Source organism: Thalassophryne amazonica, chromosome 7, assembly GCF_902500255.1.
Source record: "Thalassophryne amazonica chromosome 7, fThaAma1.1, whole genome shotgun sequence".
Taxonomy (NCBI): domain Eukaryota; kingdom Metazoa; phylum Chordata; class Actinopteri; order Batrachoidiformes; family Batrachoididae; genus Thalassophryne; species Thalassophryne amazonica.
In genome coordinates, this window is record NC_047109.1 from 63,495,099 (window position 1) to 63,512,812 (window position 17,714).

Consider the following 17,714-nt stretch of genomic DNA (forward strand, 5'->3'; position numbering starts at 1 on the left):
CGCAAATTTGCAACATACCATCATTATTATTATAACATTATAACATAAAGTCATTACCAGAATACCCAATATTACTATCTAGTTTTTGTGCAAAGTGAAATTAATAATCTCAACATTATTTACCATCTACTTAAAGGCGAAAACACACACAAAACATTTTTTTATACACAGCTATATAAATTCGGGCGTTAAGGGGTTAAATACTCCAAACAAAGCAATACATGCACTCCTCACTAATACAATATATACACTGGCAAGTGCACAGGTGACTCCAATTTCTTTATGTGCAGCAGCTGATTACATCATCAGCCACATTTAAAACAATGAGCAGTTATATGTATGTATAAAATACATATTGTCTTAGTTGTTTTACTTACTGAACTAAGCACTATTAATATAATACTAGACTAAGTATACACTTTATTGCACCATGCAAGATTTCACCAGCTTTGAGAGAGAAACCCCCATCCTGGTAAATATATTTATATATTTAAATATAGCAGTAGTCACAGACTTTTTATGGGTGGGGTCTTGGGGGTTAGAATGTTGGGTCCTGTGTTTGCATAGGCTTGTCTCAGTGTGACGTTTTCACCACTTGGCCACAGATGGGTCTCAAGCCCCCAGCCCATCTGGAGCCATCTTGGAGATGAAGGAAAATCTGGCCATTTCTTGGCAGTCCCCAACTTGTTCTGACACAAGGCTGATCATCGTTAATCCTACCAAAGAACTAACTGCATAATTGGATCAATTACTTGTCCCAATAGGTGCTGATCATGTGTGGTAATGGCGCATCAAACAATTCTGAAATCACAAGCTTTAAAACGACCTGTGCCGCTGTCGTTTTTCAGGTTGAGCTCTTTGCCGCTCTGTATTGAGACACTTCCAGACGACTTTCAAAAACCTTACTTAATATCCATTTGCTCGGGTTACAATTTCATTTCAATCATGCAGGCGCTTTTTTAAGTTTGCGTCACTCGCTGACATTATGCAGTGCTTGTTTTCGACAGAACTATTCCCATGACTTATGGCGTTTGCAGTATCTCAAAGATCGCACTGCTGTTTTTCTTCCTTCAAGCCAGTTTTAAATGGAGCCAAACTGCACCGCTTTAAAAGCACATTCATCAAAAAGCGAGTGCAGTGCAGATGCTGCCACTTTTTCTTAAAAAAAAAAAAAGATTGCAAGTAGAATTATGGCTTTTCATCAGCCGATAAATTTCACTTGTGATTAATTGCAACACTCACTTTTGGGATCACTTCTACACAAAAGAGCATTTCTTCTTTGTAAAATTCATATAAAAGAAATGCAAATCAATGGTGTTCTTGGCACCAAACATATGCTGCCACAATGCCAACAAGCCTGCCCCTGACAACCCCAGCTGGGGGCTTGTAAGACTTGCTCTTGGCAAAAGACGTTTTTTTCCACCCGCTTTGCAAATGATCACCAATTAATACGAACAGCATCCAATTCTAATTTTGCACCTGGTAAGACTGTGAGTATCTTCTAAAGCTCTTCTTAGCTACGTGGAGGACTGAATACTTGTCTCCCTTTTTGGATAAAGCGATACATAAATACATAAATATCGAAAATATCCAAGTCCCATGAGGACAAACATCAGTGGAAATAATGAAAATGACCATTTACTGATAAAATGTGTTGATCTACAGATGAAATAGTGTAGCTGAAGGGAGGTAAGAGGTGACAATGCAAGAACAGCATCATCAAATTAGGAGAGCAATGCAAAAAATCCACTACACCTTTAATGAAAATATCTAAAACCAGATGTGTTGGATTCACAAAACTTTGACCCTTACTGTATGTAAAAAAAACAAAAACAAAAAAAACAAAAAACAAACAAACATTTGTTATTTTATGTCTGAACACCAGGAGGTGTTGGGGGAAAAAAATTAAAGATGTATTCCCAGTTACACATCAGCATTCATCCATTTGATGAATTCTGCAGAAATTTCCCAAAGAAGTGAAGCTATAACAATTCAAAGGCGTTTCACTTCACTAATTGCTCATCAGAGTTTTTAGCATCTCTCTGCCTCTCTCTGTCTCTTTCTCGGTCTGTGAAATTGATACTCGCCATACGACTTATGATGGATAGGAAGCTTTAATGAGCTCTTACAAGCAATTAAGTAATCAGGGAACCCTGCTGCTCGCACTGGAGAAAGCAGGAGCAGTGACAAACGGAGGCCCATCAGCACCGTAATCAGCACAGGACACAGTCACCCCTGCTCACCACTCCCTTACCGAGGGCAGCCACGGGCCCAGCAGCAGGCTGCCATCGCATCTTATTGTTGTGTCTTCACAACAAGTCTCTTAGTTTTATGACTCGCCAATATGTTTTTCCTGGAAAGTACAGAGTTTACACAATGTGCAATATTCTGGACAATAATCTGAGCCCACGAAAGTACGATTCTACACATGGCACTGTGATTACAACTATATCACTTATTTTAGGAAGGTTGATCCTTTCAGCCACAGTTTATAAAGTTAGATTTTGTGGTATGTTAATTAAGAGTCATAAATATTTGAAAAGTGACCATTTTTATCATTCAGCCACAAACCGAGTTGAAAGAAAAGATGTGCTTGTAAAGTGTAGATGTTTACAAAAAAAAAAAAACATTAACCATTTCAAAATTATAGCTGTTTTGTACATAATCTCTCCATTGTCAGAGCCCATAAGCACTTGGGCTATGATTGTTAAGACAAATCAGCATTATTGGGCAGCACAATCTCATTTGAGGGCGGGGGCTAAAGCGGTAAAATATGATGCATATGCAGCCCAGTCTCACTTTTTTTTTTTTGTGCTCTCGTCACGAAATTAGTAAAATTTTCATGATGGGTTTTTTTTTAAACTCACCATTACTAACCCTGCTCCTACCCCAACCCTAACCATTAACCACCCCTGACCCCCCACTGTTTCACTTTTAATTTCATGCAGCCATCACAGAGTGAATTAGAATGAATTTGTGCTGCCATGATGAAAATGACGCACGTTTCGTCACAATATCACGAACCAGTAGATTAATATTTTGTGCTGCTGAATCACGACTTCTTGTGAGACCAGGTTGTGCATATGATGTAATTTCTCTACTTCCGGGGACAAAAATATGGCATTTTCTCTGAGTTTTTGGGCAAATTACACAAAAACAAAGTGAAAATGCAAAGTAAAAGTGACGATGCGGTGGAAGAGTGGACATATGTTGCGGTTTGTTTGTGACCCGGAGCACAAACGTGTCGAGGCGGTTTTGCAGGCGAGAGAACGTAGCTACTATGGTTAGCTGTGTAGGCTAACACTTACTGACACGACGTCTCCCATTTGCCTCGTCTTCCCTTCTCCACTGGGAACCAGAAAAAAAAAAACACTTTTTGCGACTGTTTCGATGATTGCAGCCAAAAACAAAACAGTACACCATTTATCCATCCCTATTACATTCACTTTTACAGTGATAAATGAATAGTTCCAAGTCACAAAATATGTGCTGGACTTCATTTACATCAATCATTAAAAATAAAAATAAAAATTACAAACAGTGTGGTACTATATGGTAAACAGAGTTGGTCAGATTATTTTGAAATCTGTTCAGTTATTAATTACAAAATGGCTATGTAATTTGTGATGGGGTCAGAGAATTGTAATAACATAAGCCACTGGATTACAGATAAAAGTAAAGGGATGTAATCGGAATACTTTTGAATAGCCTTAAAATCAGTTGCTAAAAGTGATCCACATCATACTAAAATGAATGGACACAAGTGCAAATATTCTGTTTATCTTATAACAAAATATCAAATTATAGTAAGTATCTCAAAACGTCTACCCGCTTATTCTAATCAAGGGTCCCAGGGGGGCTGGAGCCTATCCCTATCCCAGCAGTCATAGGGTGAGAGGCGGGGTTCACCCTGGATAGGACGCCAGTCTACTGCAGGTCCACGTATAGACAGGCAAACATATTTGTGCACACCTATAGTCAATTTAAAGTCTCCAGTTAACCTGTCTTTGGAAGTGGGAGCCAGAGTACCTGGAAGGAACCCACGCGAACACGGGGAGAACATGCAAAGATGCAAACATGCACAGAAAGGACTAGGCGGGAAACAACCCCCAGATCTTGGTATGAGGCAAGCGTGCTAACCATGAAGCCACAGTGCCACCCAATATCTCTTCCAAATATCGGAAAATGTATGTTTTTTTTTTTTCACTCAAAAAAAATAGTCTATAAACACAGTCTATAAACAGGGGTGCACATAACTGGTACTCATTGTGCTTGTGTGTGCTAAAAATCATTGATGCACATCAGACAGCACACAGAGGGAAACACTTTTCCTACAAGCCGTCATTGCTTATGAAGTGCTTCCCTTGTAATTTCTGTTCTGCATCATTTCTTTTTAGCATGCACAAGCACCATGAGTACCCGTTATGTGCATGCATGTCTGTAACTCTTCCAGTGTTGTCATGGGTGCATTAGTGGTTTCCCACACTAGCCCATTTCTTTCAAGGTCACTGAATTTTTGAGAACTGCCTACTCCAGACAGATTTACCACACAGTTTATGTTCTCTAATGCCATATACCAACACAGTGCAGAGTAGCTACCTAAACTCTAAGTGAGATAGAGTATCTCGTCAATAGTTTTACATCCTCATTGAAGACAACTTTGGATGCTGTAGCTCCTCTGAAAAAGAGAGCTTTAAATCAGAAGTGCCTGACTCCGTGGTATAACTCACAAACTCGCAGCTTAAAGCAGATAACCCGTAAGTTGGAGAGGAAATGGCGTCTCACTAATATAGAAGATCTTCACTTAGCCTGGAAAAAGAGTCTGTTGCTCTATAAAAAAGCCCTCCGTAAAGCTAGGACATCTTACTACTCATCACTAATTGAAGAAAATAAGAACAACCCCAGGTTTCTTTTCAGCACTGTAGCCAGGCTGACAAAGAGTCAGAGCTCTATTGAGCCGAGTATTCCTTTAACTTTAACTAGTAATGACTTCATGACTTTCTTTGCTAATAAAATTTTAACTATTAGAGAAAAAATTACTCATAACCATCCCAAAGACGTATCGTTATCTTTGGCTGCTTTCAGTGATGCCAGTATTTGGTTAGACTCTTTCTCTCAGATTGTTAGTTACTTCATCCAAACCATCAACATGTCTATTAGACCCCATTCCTACCAGGCTGCTCAAGGAAGCCCTACCATTATTTAATGCTTCGATCTTAAATATGATCAATCTATCTTTATTAGTTGGCTATGTACCACAGGCTTTTAAGGTGGCAGTAATTAAACCATTACTTAAAAAGCCATCACTTGACCCAGCTATCTTAGCTAATTATAGGCCAATCTCCAACCTTCCTTTTCTCTCAAAAATTCTTGAAAGGGTACTTGTAAAACAGCTAACTGATCATCTGCAGAGGAATAGTCTATTTGAAGAGTTTCAGTCAGGTTTGAGAATTCATCATAGTACAGAAACAGCATTAGTGAAGGTTACAAATGATCTTCTTATGGCCTCAGACAGTGGACTCATCTCTGTGCTTGTTCTGTTAAACTTCAGTGCTGCTTTTGATACTGTTGACCATAAAATTTTATTACAGAGATTAGAGCATGCCATAGGTATTAAAGGCACTGCACTGCAGTGGTTTGAATCATATTTATCTAATAGATTACAATTTGTTCATGTAAATGGGGAATCTTCTTCACAGACTAAGGTTAATTATGGAGTTCCACAAGGTTCTGTGCTAGGACCAATTTTATTCACTTTATACATGCTTCCCTTAGGCAGTATTATTAGACGGCATTGCTTAAATTTTCATTGTTACGCAGATGATACCCAGCTTTATCTATTCATGAAGCCAGAGGACACACACCAATTAGCTAAACTGCAGGATTGTCTTACAGACATAAAGACATGGATGACCGCTAATTTCCTGCTTTTAAACTCAGATAAAACTGAAGTTATTGTACTTGGCCCCACAAATCTTAGAAACATGGTGTCTAACCAGATCCTTACTCTGGATGGCATTACCCTGACCTCTAGTAATACTGTGAGAAATCTTGGAGTCATTTTTGATCAGGATATGTCATTCAAAGCGCATATTAAACAAATATGTAGGACTGCTTTTTTGCATTTACGCAATATCTCTAAAATTAGAAAGGTCTTGTCTCAGAGTGATGCTGAAAAACTAATTCATGCATTTATTTCCTCTAGGCTGGACTATTGTAATTCATTATTATCAGGTTGTCCTAAAAGTTCCCTGAAAAGTCTTCAGTTAATTCAAAATGCTGCAGCTAGAGTACTAACGGGGACTAGAAGGAGAGAGCATATCTCACCCATATTGGCCTCTCTTCATTGGCTTCCTGTTAATTCTAGAATAGAATTTAAAATTCTTCTTCTTACTTATAAGGTTTTGAATTATCAGGTCCCATCTTATCTTAGGGACCTCATAGTACCATATCACCCCAATAGAGCACTTCGCTCTCAGACTGCAGGCTTACTTGTAGTTCCTAGGGTTTGTAAGAGTAGAATGGGAGGCAGAGCCTTCAGCTTTCAATCAATCAATCAATCAATTTTTTTTTATATAGCGCCAAATCACAACAAACAGTTGCCCCAAGGCACTTTATATTGTAAGGCAAGGCCATACAATAATTATGTAAAACCCCAACGGTCAAAACGACCCCCTGTGAGCAAGCACTTGGCTACAGTGGGAAGGAAAAACTCCCTTTTAACAGGAAGAAACCTCCAGCAGAACCAGGCTCAGGGAGGGGCAGTCTTCTGCTGGGACTGGTTGGGGCTGAGGCAGAGAACCAGGAAAAAGACATGCTGTGGAGGGGAGCAGAGATCGATCACTAATGATTAAATGCAGAGTGGTGCATACAGAGCAAAAAGAGAAAGAAACACTCAGTGCATCATGGGAACCCCCCAGCAGTCTATGTCTATAGCAGCATAACTAAGGGATGGTTCAGGGTCACCCGATCCAGCCCTAACTATAAGCTTTAGCAAAAAGGAAAGTTTTAAGCCTAATCTTAAAAGTAGAGAGGGTGTCTGTCTCCCTGATCTGAATTGGGAGCTGGTTCCACAGGAGAGGAGCCTGAAAGCTGAAGGCTCTGCCTCCCATTCTACTCTTACAAACCCTAGGAACTACAAGTAAGCCTGCAGTCTGAGAGCGAAGCGCTCTATTGGGGTGATATGGTACTACGAGGTCCCTAAGATAAGATGGGACCTGATTATTCAAAACCTTATAAGTAAGAAGAAGAATTTTAAATTCTATTCTAGAATTAACAGGAAGCCAATGAAGAGAGGCCAAGGCTCCTCTCCTGTGGAACCAGCTCTCAATTCAGATCAGGGAGACAGACACCCTCTCTACTTTTAAGATTAGGCTTAAAACGTTCCTTTTTGCTAAAGCTTATAGTTAGGGCTGGATCAGGTGACCCTGAACCATCCCTTAGTTATGCTGCTATAGACTTAGACTTAGACTGCTGGGGGGTTCCCATGATGCACTGAGTGTTTCTGTCTCTTTTTGCTCTGTATGCACCACTCTGCATTTAATCATTAGTGATTGATCTCTGCTCCCCTCCACAGCATGTCTTTTTCCTGGTTCTCTCCCTCAGCCCCAACCAGTCCCAGCAGAAGACTGCCCCTCCCTGAGCCTGGTTCTGCTGGAGGTTTCTTCCTGTTAAAAGGGAGTTTTTCCTTCCCACTGTAGCCAAGTGCTTGCTCACAGGGGGTCGTTTTGACCGTTGGGGTTTTTACGTAATTATTGTATGGCCTTGCCTTACAATATAAAGCACCTTGGGGCAACTGTTTGTTGTGATTTGGCGCTATATAAATAAAATTGATTGATTGATTGATTGATTAAAACCATACTGGCTGTACAAAGGATAATTTGTATTAAATATTTAATAAAAATAGTTGTTATTCCTAAATGGCTTGAATTAAGGCTGAAAGTCCATACCACAAGCACCTCTTGTTTGACTTTCTCTCCTACCATCAGCTTATAGTTTCCAATTTCTTTCAGGTTGCCTCTCCTGCATAGGGCATAGTCCACCTGTGTGCACCTTCCTTCACTCTTAAGCGTCATCATGTGGTCCTCCTTCTACTTAAAATAAGTGTTCAACACAGCCATCTGCCCTTCCACATTTCTCTCTTTGATATCATAGCTACCCATCAACCACCCATTCCTCTCTGTTCCCCATTGAGGTTAGTGCCAATCATTTCTCTTCCTTCCTTGTATACACTCTCCATCACCTTATCTTACTACACAAATATTCTTTCTCCTCCATCTCACATCCCACTTGTCCACCACATGTAATGATCAAGCCATCAAATGATCACCCATCAATTTCCAGCTTTTCACTCCTCACTCTATCTTCACATCAACAAACACTTTTACTATGAGCGAAGCGTCGCACAGTGGCGCAAAGGTCACTCATGGTACAGGGTGTCCTAAACAGGAAGTGCCAAAATTCAAATCCACATTAAAACAGGAAATGTTGAAATGTCAAACACTTCCTAGATTGACAGATGAGATCCCAATGAATCTCGTGGGAACTCAGTGGTAAGCTCACAGTTAAACAGGAAGTGACAAATTCTCAGTCACAGTGAAACAGGAAATGTTGAACACTTCCTGGCATGGGTGGAGCTAGAGCAGAGGCCGGGGTTTCACTGGACTCCCCTGAAATCTGATTGGACACAGATGATTGGCATATCACGGCACCACACATCTGCTTGAAAGAGCTGTATTTTCAAATCAGTGAGTCACATTGATTGCTAGGTACCTCCTGTCCAGTAGTTAGTGCTGTGTGCCACACAAAGTTCTAATCCACCTTAGTAGAAGAAGAAAAATGTTTGCTTCAGATTTGAACTGAACAACGTCATTTTAACTATGGACTTCTAATCACACCAAACTTACACTGGTGAGTAAATGGCCGTATTTTATGTCAGAAATGAGGTCCAGGTTGTTAAAAGCAGCATTTCTCCTTTAATATGCCTTATATACACATGTTTAAGCTAACAAACGGCAGCTGGTTCATGCTCTGTTGGATTATTAGTGGAGCAGATAACTGAAACAATCCTTCAAATGGTGATACAAACATCCAATTCAGCACAAATACAGCTGGAGCAAAATTATAATGGAGCAACTTTAACTTTTGACCCCTGTACAAACTGAAACTGACGCTTGCCACCATTCTTGCTGCTTTTACCTCATAACTCCATAACATTCAGTCACAGATTGTCCAAACTACACCTTTTTTTTTGGAATCTTTATGATCAGGCAAATAATGTGGTGTAGTTTTCTATATGATTGGAGCATCTTCTAATTTTGACCCCTGTGTAATTCTTCAATTGACCCCTACCTGGCTGCTTATTGAAAATTCAAGTGGTTAATCAGTTTTTTTAAGCATTCATGTCTATGGATTATTTGTGCCAAATTTGATGCTTGTATCACCATTTGCAGGATTCCACTCTAAATATTTTCTTATCTGCTGCACTATATATGAGATGTAAGATGCTGCACCTCAGTGTTTCTCAGTTGCCCTCAAAAGTATTGGAATCCCAATACCATTTTCACCCACAACATTTTAGAACAATTTGAACACAACTTCAGTGTCCTAGCCTTACTCCCCTTCTGTTTGGTCTCTTGTATATATGGTATATCGATCTTTTACCTCTCTATCATTTCAGCTGGTTATCTTCCTTTACCGGTACTGCCGACATTCAAGGTTCTGATTCTGGCATCCACACTTATATCAATCGCTTCTCCTACTGTCATTGTCCTAATTCTCCTTTGCTCAACAACAGCAGTTTCCACGAGTACCCTGTTGGGCAGCAGTATGACTGATGGTCATTGTTAACTCATTCCTTGAACAAACCACGATAGTAATATGATCTCTGATTTTCATATTTGTCAGTAGAATATTCTACTTAGAAATGCCCATACAAATTGTTACTTTTTTTCATTTGTTTCACAACCATTCAGAATCATGCTCACTCTTTAAAATGATGGTTTAAACTTGCTTGTCATTGTTTGCAGTTCACTGTGCTTGACGCTGCTTCCTCTGCCCCACCACCACCAGCTGGTCCCCATCTGGTGCAACGGGCAGACTCTGCACCTGCCTTCTTTCAATTTGGACCTGAACTCCTCAAACTACAGTCCTGCCATGATGGGGACCACTGCCAATGATTATTCTCACATTATGTACATTATCTTAAAAGATTAAACATTTTATGTTATCTTTCCTCTTGAGCCTTTCTGGCAGAAATATTCAAATATTTTCTCATCTTTATTTGAAGAACATGGGTTTTTTTTAAACATTTCAATAATTTTCTCACTCATGTGTTGACAAACTGGAGATCCTCTGGCCATCTTTGTTCCTCAGAGACTCACGCTTTTGTGGATACTGCTGTTTACCAAGTCATGATTACAGTCACCTGTTGACTTCACCTGTTTGAAGTAATGTCCTTATTTATTTATTTTTAGCTTTTAATAACCCTAAATTGCTCCTGCTTCCAACTGTTTTTGGAACATGTTGCAGGCCTGAAATGTAGGAATGGCTGCAAATTAACGCTGATCACACAAAACATGAAATATCTTGGGTTCAGGTAGTGAAACAGAGGTCAAAGTAAATGTAAGGATCCTTCCGGTGTCTGAGAATTTCTTTGTTTTGTTGGTTTGTTGGATTTTTGTTGTTTGTTTGTTTTTGCATTCTCCACATCATCCCAACTTTTTCTGATTTGAGGTTGTAAATATAGGGTATGGCATTATAGGCTTTGTGCTTTGGGATTGTAAGCTCATAAGTTCAGTGTCAGCTCCACATTCTCACCCACCCAGAGCATATTTGGCACCGCAGGGTGCTGTGATACTTCTCCCATGTTCTCTCACTGCTCTGAATAATTCTGCAGTGACACCAGCTCTGATGTCTCATGCTGTTTTAGGCCTGAGACAATGTGTTTCACATTGAAAACCAAATATGTTGCTTATTAATGGGATGAATTCAGCAAACGCTACCTGAAGAAAGGCTAGAGGGTGAACTGGGAGAGCAGCATGCCGTGGGTGTGGTGTGCTCTCTCTCTCTCTCTGTCTTTGCATGTGGGGGTGGAGATAAAGCTGAATTTGCACTTTTTCATCACTAAACTGGCACTGTTAATGTGCCTGCATACATTCAGACACGGGAATGTAAATCAGACGGGTACGCCACGTTAGTCAGCCGTGCACAAAAAGCACAGGGAGGCATGTTTCTGTAACTGCAAGTAGAAGAAAATAATGGAGCTCAAAGGACAACAAAAGCAGGTGTCAATTTGATTTGCCATGTCGTCCCCAACTTGACAGTTTCTCGTCATTAAAGGTGTAGAAAAAAATGATATCACTGAGGTAAAAAAAAAAGACTATAAGCACCACATCCACTTTCTGTACTGGCTCAACCTGGCACTCATGGATGGTACAATTTGTAGTTTCATGCCATTTGTAAAAAAAATGCTTTTAACAATTTCTTCAGAGTGGAAGAATAATGGTCCATTAGGAAAACAACAACAACAAAAGCAAACCAGGCTGCTGACATGTACACGTCCTTCTATGGCTAAAATGAGACCGAGCTGTGCCGTGCCAAGTCACTAACTTGGCGTCATTTCCTCAGATTCCGTACAGATTGCACCAGCTAATTATGATCTAATAACTGGCAGACTGTCTGTTTCAATATTATTACAGGAAGAGTAGGTTAAATGAATAGCTCATCATCTGCCTTCTGTATCAGTCATGTTGTTTTAATGATCATAATTCCACTATTAAATCTTCATAATATGTCAAGATCACAAGGGAGACATGTCAATTTGGGCCTTCAATGAGAATTAAACCAAGGATTGTTGAAGTTGAGCCTGTTTTGTTTTCCCTGGGAGGGTTTGATTTTGTTAGCCATGTCCACATAAAGCACAAGAACAGACACAAAGCTGTTTCTGAGTCAGTCATATTCAAGAAATTATTCTTTTTTTTTTTTTTTCAAATTGGTGCGTTGATTTTGCAGGAAAGAGTCTGGGTAAATGTTTTTTGGTTGGCATCCTCAAGAGCATGACAGAATATGTTCATGTAGTTATGGAACATTGCTGTGTATTTTCTTTATTTTACATTTGATCACTGAAACGATTTAAGGTATTTTAATTAAACATATAAGAATTTTTGAGACTTCATAAATGCACAAATATGCTTTCTAAAGAATAGCTGCTGTGATTCCAGAGGATTTTCTTGGTCAGTTTGGTGGAAGCAAAATTATTTAGTGATGGTTCCACACTTTGTAGTACTGTAAATATGAAAAAATATATTTTAAAGTAAATTTCAAGTGCTTGTGAGATACATGTTACACATGAGATAGAACTAACAATGACAATTGTTATATAAAAATCAAAGCAAATTAATCATTTTTTCAGGGTACAAAAGCAAACTTAAAAAAAAATTGGTCTGATTTGCAGGTGGAATAAAAAAAAAGAAAAATCATACCGCTAAAAGCAAATTGCACTTTCACGATAAAGGATGTTTTCAGGGTTTGAGTTTTGGTCTTGTTGTCTGTTTTCATTTTTTCTGCTCTGTTTGTTATTCTTTCTTCTCATTTATTGGTTTTCTGTGTGTTTATTCTCTTGCTGGGTTTTTTTTTTTTTTTTTTTGCTTGGGTCTGTCTGTCTCTATCTCTCTTGTCTGTCTCTTGGTTCTTGATGGTGGGTGTTTCACTCTCTCTGGCCATGCCTTTGTTCTGGTGCTTTCCACGCATACCTGTTCCTGATTTGTAGCTCATCACCTGGGATTATATAAGGTCACTGGGTTCCTTGTGAAGACGTTCCCATTAGCTTGGCTAATGGGGAATTCCCCTTTGGCTGACCTGGTAGAGTTCTGGTCTTTAGTTCGAGCAGTCCGGGATTCGATCCCACTGCCGTCCCAGCCACAAAGGTCCTCCGGTCACAAATTGGCGTTGTCAGCAGGATGTGGGTAGTCACAGAACATGCTTAAATGCACCTGTGACTTCAGGACGAAGTCAAACATGGTTGGGAGATATGTAGCAAGATGAAGTCCGGCTTGAGAAGACATTCCCGCTAACTTGGCTAATGGGGAATTCCCCTTTGGTTGACCTCGTAGAGTTCTGGTCTTTAGTTCGAGCAGTCCGGGAGCAGTCCACCGCTGTTCCCGGCCACAAAGGTCCTCTGGTCACACTTGCATTCCATAGTTCTGCCTGCCTCATTGTGTTCCTGATCTCCTGCCTGTTTGACAGACCACACCTCAGCCTGATGATTTTTGTACTGCTGTATTTTCTGGACTGCCTATTCATGTACGACCCCTGCTATCCTCACAAATAAAGCCTTTTTACAACCAGAGCTGTTTGTTCAAGCCATGCATTTGTGTCCAAACGTTTCTGACCATCCAGCCTGACAGACTCTTTCAGAATGTTGGATTGGCATCCTCCTGTGACCCAGTTTTACCAGTTTTTGGTTTCTTGGTAGAGTTGTTTGTCAAGGAACATATATATTCTTATTATTCATAGTAATGTAAGGGAGGCCACCAGGTTGTGCTGTGCAGAAGAAGTTAAATAAACATTGCACTATAGAAATAGACACTCTAGCAACAGATGCTGAAGCTGTGATGTTTGTACAATCAATGGATACCCTGATTGCAGCACTTGAGAAGGTGGTTGAGGAATTGGAATGTCTTGGTTTGAGGTTGTCCTGGATCCAAGACTAAGATCCAGGATTTCAGTTACTTCCTGGGCTCGGCCATCAGAAGGGTTTTTGTATGCAGCAAAAGTGTCGATCTTGTAGGCGGTGGTGTACATGTCTCTGGGTCAAAGAGGTCAATTGACAGAGAGAACCACAATCCAAGTCTTCAGGGTTTTGGTATTTCCAGACTTACTGTATGTTGTGAGACTTGGACATATGGCTGGAATGACTTTGTGTGCCATGAAATGTTACTTTCTGAGACTAAGATGAAGAGGCTCACTTGATTTGTTAAGGAACATCAGCTATAACATTATGTCCATGTGGTGCGTTTCTCTGTGCATGATTCACCACACGTGTCTCAGTGTTGAAGACCCAGCAGGTGAAGAAGGCCAAGTGGACACCCACATTTCACCTGGCTGTGGCAGATGGTTATCTTTGAGAGTTGGGGGATCAGCCTGTTGTTTGCCTGGGTGGTTGCCATGTACGACACAAGCTGTAGGGTGCTAGACGCCGTGACAATCGACCTATGTTCAAAGACCTGATATGACCTATTTTAAATCAAGACAAAAACAATGATGTGTGGCCAAAAAACAAACGTGCAATCAAATTCCTGGGTTAGTATCCAAAACTTTAAGCATTTATGAAAATGTAAGCCTTTTTTTAAAATGAATTCAATTCAGAATTTGACATTTAACAGTGATCAGAATGCTTTGAATAGCAACAAAGCTTCAGAAAGTGCTTTCAAACACAACACCTATAGTCCATGTGCCATCCTGCACAAGCCCACATCTGACTGTGTTAAACGTACTATTTAGAATAATATATAAAAGAATTAGTCCAAATTGTAATGTTAAAAGATACCAACATGGACAAAAATAAGAGGTTCACTGGTCCTCACCTGTATCTATCAGAACCCAAGACTTCAAAGATGAATATGCAATAGTTTTTACACTTACTGAGAGACATTTTGCAGCTGAATGACTGACTGACTGAATGTCTATTCATGACCCGCTAAGGGAAGGAAATACAGCTGATAAAGCTGCCACTGTGCATAAACCCAAAAGGTCATTTCTTGGATGACTCATAGTCTCAATTTCAAAAAATAAAACAGCAAAAGGCCTCCCGTGACCCGTAGTACAGAGAGGGGTCTATTTGGATGGACTTTTTGAGGGTGTCGTGAGGAAAAAAATGTCACTTTGAGGTTAAAAAAAAGGTATACTAATCACTCTTTCCTGAAGCTTTTGTGTTTGTGAGGTGGAGACAGTCAGTGCACGCAGCTCCCAGCTAAGAATAGCTCCAAGAGAGGCTGAACGCCGCAAAGTGAGGAAAGTGAGGCAACACAAAAGGTAGCAAGAGACAGAGAGGGAGTAAAAGGAAGAGGAGGGTGTAAGCTGACAGAAAAAAAAGTGATTAGGGTGAGAGAGAAAAATAACAGAGGGTGTGGGAGCTAAAGAACGGCTGTACCAAATAAAGTAAATATCCTCCGTGGAATTTCACTGTGACTCATCTCCTCCACCGAGCTGAACATAGTCTGAACGGATGAATGGATGATCAGGGTAAATCAATCACCAGAGGGGCGGAGCCTGTGTGAGGATAGGACTGTGGGGTATGTGGGCGGTAAGTGGGTGTGCCCCACCCCAAGGTCAGAACTGTGGTCACTGCAAATGACTGAATGAATGACTGTGTGTGTATAAATGAATCTGTTGAAGGACAACAGGCTGCTTGTTTGTGTGTGTGTGTGTGTGTGGGGGGGGGGGGGGGCACTTGACTGTGTGCATCTGTGAGGACTTTGTGTTTTTAACATTCTAGATCTTTACATTTTCAGGTCTCACCCTTCTAAAGGGTTGTGGGTTCAGGAGTCGCTTCCCACCCCAACGTATGGTCTAAGCATCTCTTATTCACCTGTTTTACACAATCCACGTGTATCTGTTTACAATATCAAGGCCGCGTGAGTGGAGGTATGATCTTGCACATGTGCAAAATGGTGAAAAGAAGAAGGTGGATGCTAACGGTTGTAAAAGCCCAAATGGAAGCTCTATAGGAAAGCAGAAAAGTCTGATATCGAGTGTTAACAATGAAAAAAGACATTTGGTTTCAAGGATAAACTGAGAGTAGAGTAGCACTAGAGGTTAATATTATAATGCTGGTGCACATTGAAGGGAGAGCTGAAGCTGCATGAACATTTGGATTTTACTGTCCTTTCATTTATTTATTATTTGTGACTTTCAAATTTATGGCAGGTGTCATAACTGACTTATGGTCAGCCAAATATGCTAATGAATAAAGATTATATTTACATTTACCAGAGGTGGGATGAACTCACTGTCAAGCCATTCTCAAGTCATCATTCTGCAAGTCCCAAGTCAAATCTCAAGTCATCTTGCAAACAACTGGTGGTCATTATGACTTGAGACTTGATTTGGGACTTACTGATTTTTGACTTGAGAGTGACTTGATGGTGATTTCATCCCACCTCTGACATTTACTTACATTTATTTTCTTTGACTTGAATTTCCTTGCAGACATTTGAACCCAAGCTATTATTTCATTTGTTAGTATACAGTTGTGCTGAAAATTTTACATCCCCGGGAGGATTTTTTTTTTTTTTTTTTTTTTTTTTTTTTGTTCAGCCATTTTTCAGAGAATATGAATGACAACACAAAAACTTTTTCTTCACTCGTGATTAGTGGTGAAGCCATTTATTGTCAAACAACTGTGTTTACTCTTTTTAAATCATAATGACAGCAGAAACTACCCAAATGATCCTGATCAAAAGTTTACATACTCCAGTTCTTAATACTGTGTAATGCCCCCTTTAACATCACTGGCAGCTTGGAGTCTTTTGTGGTTGTTGTGGACGAGGCTCTCTGATGGTAAAGCTGCCACTGAATATGTCTTTGACTTTATTTACATCAATTACAAAGAAATACAAACAGTATGGCACTCTATGGTTAATCTGCATGGAGTAGACAGTTCTCTAAAACTGAGTGACTGTGCAAGAGGGAGAAGAGTGAGGAAAGCCACCAAGACACCCAGACAACCCTGAAGAAATTATAGGCTTATGTGGCTGTAATTGGAGAAATTGTGCACAGTGCAAATCTTTCACTGTTATATCAGCCATCAATACCTGATATAACAATCTGGGTTGGCACATCACACTGTGGAAATTGTATATTTGTATTCCGGTCTGAGGAATTAATATTCTAGACCTTTTTGGGAAGAAATGGAGGCTATATGTTCCACACCAAAGACAAGAAGGACCATTCAGAGTTGTTATTGTCCTGTCAGCTGCTACCATTATTGTTCGGGGTCGCCACAGCAGCTACAGCCAGATCCGCATAGGTATTTGTCACGAGGTTTACTCCAGATGCCCTTCTTGATGCAACTCCAGAGATCTGATGGGATCAGGCTTACACAGAACAAACTAGCTGCAAGGACCATTCAGTGTTATCAGCAAAAAGTCTAAAAGCCAAGGTCTGTCATGGTGCAGGGTTGTGTCAGTGCCCTTGGTAGAGGTAATTTGGATTTCTCTGATGGCAGCATTAATGCAGAATAGTGTACTGAGGTTTTATTGCGACATGTGCTGCCTTCAAGATGACATCTTTTCCAGAAACATCTGCATTGCATTTTTCAAGGCAAGACAAGACAATGCAAAACCACATTCTGCACACATTACAAAGGAATGACTGTGAAAGAAGAAGATATGGGTACAGAACTGGCCTGCCTGTAGTCCTGACCTTTTCCCAGTCGAGAATGTGTTAAGTATTTTGAAACGAAAACTTCAACTTTTTCTTCAACTTCAACTTTTTTCTTGTATAGCGCCAAATCACAACAAACAGTTGCCCCAAGGCGCTCCACATTGCAAGGCAAGGCCATACAATAATTATGAAACACAGTCTACGTCTAAAGCAACATAACCAAGGGATGGTCCAGGGTCACCCGATCCAGCCCTAACTATAAGCCTTAGCGAAAAGGAAAGTTTTAAGCCTAATCTTAAAAGTAGAGAGGGTATCTGTCTCCCTGATCT